Source organism: Monodon monoceros, unplaced genomic scaffold (assembly GCF_005190385.1).
Source record: "Monodon monoceros isolate NGI ecotype Baffin Bay Population unplaced genomic scaffold, NGI_Narwhal_1 Super_Scaffold_19, whole genome shotgun sequence".
NCBI classification, from domain to species: domain Eukaryota; kingdom Metazoa; phylum Chordata; class Mammalia; order Artiodactyla; family Monodontidae; genus Monodon; species Monodon monoceros.
In genome coordinates, this window is record NW_021703775.1 from 75799720 (window position 1) to 75806951 (window position 7232).

Below are 7232 nucleotides of genomic sequence, written 5' to 3' on the forward strand. Positions count from 1 at the left end.
AGGCTCCGGACGCGCAGGCTCAGCGGCCATGGCTCACGGGCCCAGCCGCTCCGTGGCATGTGGGATCTTCCCGGACCGGGGCACGAACCCGCGTCCCCTGCATCGGCAGGCGGACTCTCAACCACTGCGCCACCAGGGAGGCCCCCCTTCTCCTGCTTTTAATATGTGCTAGGGTCAGGACTAGCCGCCGACCACCACCTTCTCCCTTGAGCATGCCTGCGATGACAAAGATCTAGAGTGCTTGTGTTGCTCCTTGGTGTGATGTCAGCCCATGAAACTCAGCAACCAGCTAAACTGCTCATCAGTCTACAAAAAAAACATGGCTTTGTGCCTTCGGATATCATAAGATATTGACAATGATGGAAGGACAGAGAATGGAATATGAACCATTACGAAAGGTCGGACTTCCCTCCAGCATCCCGGTATCTCCAGGGTGCCAATATCAGACTATGTAATTGACATCCTAATGAGTTTGGCTTTTCCTTTATAGTCACGTAATGTAAACTCAATTTGCAAGATCTTTTATGTAATAACTTTGAAGCTCAGAAACGTACATGTGCATATGCTTTAACATGTTATGAAAGTTCAAGAGAGACCTGCAAAACCGATGGTAGAATGCAATCGGATTTAAGGCCATCCTTTTCTATAGACGATGAAATAATTGTTTAGATGGCAAAGGACGTTTTAAATAACCCAAACTCATCCAGATTTTTTACATTGAAGTCTATCCAAAATTGTCCTTTTAAGACAACTTAGATTAGAGGAAAAGCAAAGAACTTAACCCAAAAAGAGCAGGTTGAAGCTTAGTTCTTCCTTTTCATGTTCACATGATCTTTTACAGTTAATTGCATGTACCTTGGTATTCCACATTTGGAAAATTTACTTAAAATATGTACCTTAAAACAACTACAGTTATTCAGATCAATAAATGAGTTTTTTTTTTTTTTTTTTTTTTTTGGTCTACTGGTGCTAGTGATGCTGAGGCGGAGGCTTAATCACTTACTTCAGGTTGTATCAGAGTCTTGACCTTCTAAGGCAGTGTGCTGCTGTGCTGAAGGTGGCATGGGAAAGGGTTTGTGGAAGTTGACATGAGAAATATGATTGGTTCATTGTTTTCAGTCTCTACTACATAGAGACAAAAATCTGCAACTATTCATCTCCATGCTATGATTCAGGTTATAGAAAAGCTGAATTTATAAATCCGTCGTGGCTAGAATGATTCTATTTTTGGCATTATGTATTCAAAATGTATTAAATACAAGACTCTTAAGTTGGGAATCGAGAACTGAGAATTCAGCCACTACTCATTTAAATTCTCATTTCTGGAGGTACTTTTAGAGAATTAGAAAGCAGAAGGCACATCCTATAAATTTCTCTTATGTTTTGAATTCTGAATGCAGGAAAAAAAGACTTTGGGAAGTATGTGTCTCTTATTTTATGGAATATTGAACTTTGGAAAACAATAGCAAATATACTGGTAGGAACCTATAAAAATATTTAATTACTCATTCTTCAGGTATATATTTGGAAAAATGACAAAGTGTACACTAAAAACTTTTTCTAGGTGACTGATTTTGATTCAGTAAGTTATTTATGAAATCATAAACCTATGGGTATTATGAAAATTATTCAATAAATTATGTTAAAATAATTGGATTTAGGGGAAAAATTCTCTGCAAACTGTCAAACTATATTTCACCAAAAATAAATTTTAAATGTGTAAAGTGTTTAAGAAAAGTGAAATTATAAGCTGTAAAATATATATTGTATATATAGTTAATTAATCTTGCAAAGAACATGAAATTTATAAGGATATAAACAAGAAGGAAAATCATGAGGGCAAAGGCTGATATATTTTATTACATTAAAATTTAAAACTTTAATATATTAATAATATTTGTATCACATGTAAGATGAGTTGATACCTTTTCTTTGTGAAACATTCTTATTAGCCAATAAGAAAAGCACTAAAACTAAAAAACGTATGTGAAGAAAAATTTCTAAAAGATGAAATACAAGTTGATAATAAGCACAAACAAAAATAAAATTGTTAGTCATTACTGTTGCAAATTTAAATAAAATTATACTATTTTAAATCATTAAACAGAAGAAAAATAAAAAAGAGGCCAATGATTTAAAAAGTATGAGGGAAATAATGTATTTAATTGTTGATGAAAATGGTGTAAACTTTTAATGATAGCATGTAGTAATATGGATTGAGTCTTAAAATATCCATATTGTTTTGCCTATAGTCTTCACCTCAGGTAACATATCCCAGAGTATTAATCAGAGATCCATAAAAAATTGAACCTACGTGGAAATTTAAAAGGATATACTAAACAATACAATAGTTCTTCAATAAGAGTGCAATAATATAATGGAATATTATACAGACATCACAAATATGTTTTCAAATAACATTTACTACTAAAGGAATATTTTAATAATTTTTAAAAACTTAAAAGAAGAAGTAAGTACCAGTAAAGTAGTAGTAAAGTAGAATGTAAAGTAGGTAAGTGAATTAGAGTCTAGAGTGGGAATTATATTTTTACAGTACAAACCTGGGGGAGAGACTAGAGAGACTGAATAAAAATAGTAGAACTTCAGGACTGCAATTCCTGTCTGTTATACAGGAAGGAGTCTGTTATACACAAGGTAACTAAATGCAATTGTAGTGAAGACAGGAGTAGCACAGAAAATTTTAGAATCGGGCCAAGGATCTAATGTCAAGATATCACGGACAAGATGCTGAGGAAGAAGCCAAAGCATGTTCAGGGAGTCCACCCAGACCATATGCTACTCAAATGGAAGCTCCAAGTCTGAGTAGGAAATGTGGGGAAAGTTAGTCTGGTGTCAAATCTGAGATCTAAGCCTACAGCATTGAAGTATGGGGTCAAATATAAGGTCTAGGATAACTAGTAATGTGAGATCCCTGTGGGTAATGACCTATTATTATAGTAGCCCTTATTTTTTTAAATGTCAGTGTCTGCACCTGATACACAGCAGAAATGCAGGTAACTGGAAATAGCTGCTGAACTGAGCAATCAGAAAATGAACAGATTTGTTTATGTTAATTAAATTATCAGCCTAATGCTTTGTTAAATGTTTTTATTAGGGTTTCTTAACAAATAGAATTCAAGCTGTGGCCAAGGCAGTACTCAGAAGAAATTTACATACTTAAATGTATTTATCCAGTTAACAGAAATATTCAAAACATTCAAACAGAGAAGGGAAAGGAAAATAAAAATAAACATTACAAGTGCAAGGAAGAAATTAATAAGAGTAAAAGAAAAAGTAAAAGAAAACCATTTACACTAACATAAAAATTATGAACTGTTTAGATCCAGATTAAATTATGGATTCATCTACTTAAGCCATTAAAATTTTTATAGAATGAAGAGACTGGATGCAAGATCAGCCTAAAAATATCAATAGCTGTCTTACATACCAGAGGTGTGAATAATCAATTTACAAAATGTAATGAGAAAATAAAAGATCTGGATTGTAATAGAAGTAAAAATCTCAAAAATATTTAGGAATACAGATAATCAGGAAAGTTTAGGTCCTATAAGGAGAAAAATACAAAATGTCATTGAAGTAAATAAAATAAGATCTAACTAAATTAATTTGGCTCTCATTTCCATTTTCTTCATTGGAAAATATTGTAAAGATGTCAATTCTTTCTAAATGAAATTCTAAATTCAATGTCCTCTCAAAGGGATATTTTTGGAAATTAATAATTTGACTTCGAAGTTTACATAAAAAAGTCTTAAGAATATCCAAGAAATTTTTAACATAAAGAACAATTGGTCATCTATCTTACTAGATATTACAATGCTGTATAAATTTATGCTATTAATAGTATTTTGATCACTAGAACATAATAAATAGTTCAAAAACAGACCCATGTAAATATGACATAATAGTAATTTACAGGAAAAATTCACATTTAAAATTAGTGGAAGAAATGTTAATCTCTTACATAAATATTGTTCAGAAACTAAATATGAAAAAACAATTTAGAAGAAAATATATTCTTTTATAATCTTATGTAGAGGAAGGCTTCCTAAAATATATATAAAATTCAAAATCATGAGGGGAAAAAGATTTGACATTAGAATTTAAAGATCTTTACAAAAATATTTACCATAAATATAGTTAAAAGCCAAGTTTCAGAGTGGAAAGGAAAAAAATAGAAAATGATTGCAAATATATATGATAAACTAAAGATTAATATCTATATTATATAAAGAGCTCTTTATATAATACAAATATAAAGGATACAAAAGGAAATACAAATTACAAATACAATACAAAAAAGAAAATAGCTCAATGGAAATATCAGCAAAGTACATGAACAGAAAGATCACATAAAAATTAAAACATCGCTTACTCATCCTATATTATTAAACTTCAACTTGACATAAACCTATTAGAAGGCAGTTTTATACTAAAAATTTAAGTGCTCATAATAATATTTTAACCTATCGTTTCCATTTTTAGAAATTTACTTTAAAAATACTCAAATAAGCTCCTTGTATTAGGCACTGTTCTAAGAGTTGGTTATTAGAATAGTGAACAAAACAAATACAATTCCTTGTCTCATCGACCCTGCTTTCCTTGGGCAGACTGACATTGAATAAGAGGCCAGATAGCCAGAGTACATAATTACAAACCACGATGGGTTCCTTGAAAGAAAAATGTAGAATCCCATGACAGGGCATAATAAAGGAATCACATACACATACGTGCACTAACACATCATGTGTACAGACACAATGTAAACATTTCACAATATGAAATGGTTGTCAATATTATGCTCATACATCATGAAATAGACCTAGCTTAGTAACATGAACATTTCTTCAAATTATAATTTAGGTGAAAAAAATTTCCAAATAGAGTGTGCAGTCTATTCCTAATTGTTTGTATTATATGTTTCTTAGCTCTTTCTGCAACATACATTCATTTCAGGATTTTCTCTAAGGATTCTTAACTTATCCTTCAAGCAAGCATTTCAGACTGGGACCAGGGACTTCACATGCCAAGATTAGTTATTTGACAGAATACTCCACTGTATTTATCACTGTGTTTTGAAACCAAATAAGAAATCAGTGACCTAAAGGCAAAAATATTGTGGTGGACAGAGAGTAGCACAGAGCTAGGGGCTATATATAGGAGTTACATGTGGGAGGAATGATGAGATGTCAAGGGTGAAAGGAAGAGTTCTTGTGCTGTCAGTGTCTCCTGTCACCATGGAATCTCTCTAAAGTCCCAGTTTATAACTAGAAATTAGGATTAACATGTACATCCCCTGGGTGAGTGGGAGGGAACGTTATCAATATACCTCCTATGCTCCTAAATAAATTGAGGTGTATCTTGATGCTGTTTGCTTTTTTATTCTGTGAAAGAAATTGCATAACATAGTTAATGTCTGCTTCTATAAAATTTATGGAATTTATCCATAAAGACATCTATACCTGTTTGCCTTTTCTTGCATAACTGTTTGAAATTATATAGTAAATTAATTCCTTTATTGTTTATAGATCCATCTATTTTTCTGTATTTCTTTCCTTGACTATTTTGAGGTGTTATTTTTTGTTCACTTGAGAGTCTATGCAGTTCAATTGCATTTTCAAATTTTTGGCTATAAAGTTGTTTTAGAGTATCCTCGTTACCTTTTTTTTTTTTTGCGGTACGCGGGCCTCTCACTGCCGTGGCCTCCTCCCGTTGTGGAGCACAGGCTCCGGATGCGCAGGCTCAGCGGCAATGGCTCATGGGCCCAGCCGCTCTGTGGCATGTGGGATCTTCCCGGACCGGGGCACGAACCCGTGTCCCCTGCATCGGCAGGCAGACTCTCAACCACTGCGCCACCAGGGAAGCCCCCTCATTATCTTTTAAATGTATTTTCTGAATCTTAATTTTGTCTCTTTTTCATAATACTATCTTTGTACCTCCTCTTTCTTTGTTTCCTCATCTGTCTTATTAAGAATTTGTTAACTTATTAGTCTTTTCAGATAAATATTTTTGTTTTTTCAAATTATTTTTATTTTATTTTATTGGCTTTATTTTGTTCTTCCTTTTCTACCTGTTTTAGATGAATTCTTAGCTCATTAATGAACACTTTTCTCATATTAGTCATTTAAAACTATCATTGTCCCTCAAAATACTGCTTTAGTTTCATCCCACAAGCTTTAATATAATGTATATTCACAATATTTCAGTTTAAAGTTTTTTCCAGTTTCCTTGATAATTTAGTATTAGTTAACCCATAAATTATTTGTAACTTAAAACAATTAAAAACACATTTTCTAGTTACCTTTATATTATTTATTTTTGTTTAATGACGTATTTAGCAGAAAATACTGTATGCTTTTTCTTTTTTTTTTTGCTTTAAGGCATTCCATTTTACTCATTTTTCCCTCATTCTCAATAGTTGCACAGAGATTGACACATAGAAAATGCTCAGTGCTTTTGAACACGTGAAGGGATTTTTAAAAAGAATTAAAAAAATTGCTCCTAATAATACAACCTCTGAACAACACATCATATACAAAAATATGGAATGCTTCATGAATTTGCATGTCATCCTTGCACAGAGGCCATGCTAGTCTTCTCTGTATTGTTCTAATTTTAGCATATGTGCTGCTGAAGCAAGCACCAGACTGTATGCTTTTAATGTTATAATTTATATATATATATTTTTCTTAAAGGTCTTATAAATTGTTAATTTTCATGAATGTTGGTGGATTAGTAATGCAAAATATTCATCAGTTGTCCATTAGGTCAATTTAGTTAAGCATATTGAAATCTACTACAGTCAGTTTTTTCCTGCTCATTATTGCAGAGTAAGAGAGGATTTTGTCATATATACCCCAGATAATTTCCTTTTATAGTACTGTCAATTTTTGCTTTATGTATTTTGAAACTATTATATTTTATGCATAAAAATCTAGAATTGTTTTATCCTCCTAGTGAACTGAATTTTATCATTCTGAAGTAACTTGTTTTTAATTCTATTAATACTTTTATTATATGGTATATTTTGTTTGATATTAATGTAGCTACATCAACTTTTACATTCCATCCTTTTAAATCTGGCTATTTCAACATTTCCATTTCTTTATGTTTTAGGGTCTAATAATTTATGTCTTTCAATTGGATTCAGTTCATTTAAACTTATTTATTGTTCTTATGGGTGTATATAACATACATATATCTAATGATTGATT

General features: G+C 31.9%; 1 non-coding gene across 1 annotated transcript; it reads right to left on the reverse strand.

The window, feature by feature from the left end:
* Positions 1-6554: 6554 nt before the first annotated feature.
* LOC114901172 lies at positions 6555-6661 on the reverse strand. Its single transcript, XR_003795053.1, has one exon. It is a non-coding gene; the product is annotated as a U6 spliceosomal RNA (small nuclear RNA).
* Positions 6662-7232: the final 571 nt, after the last annotated feature.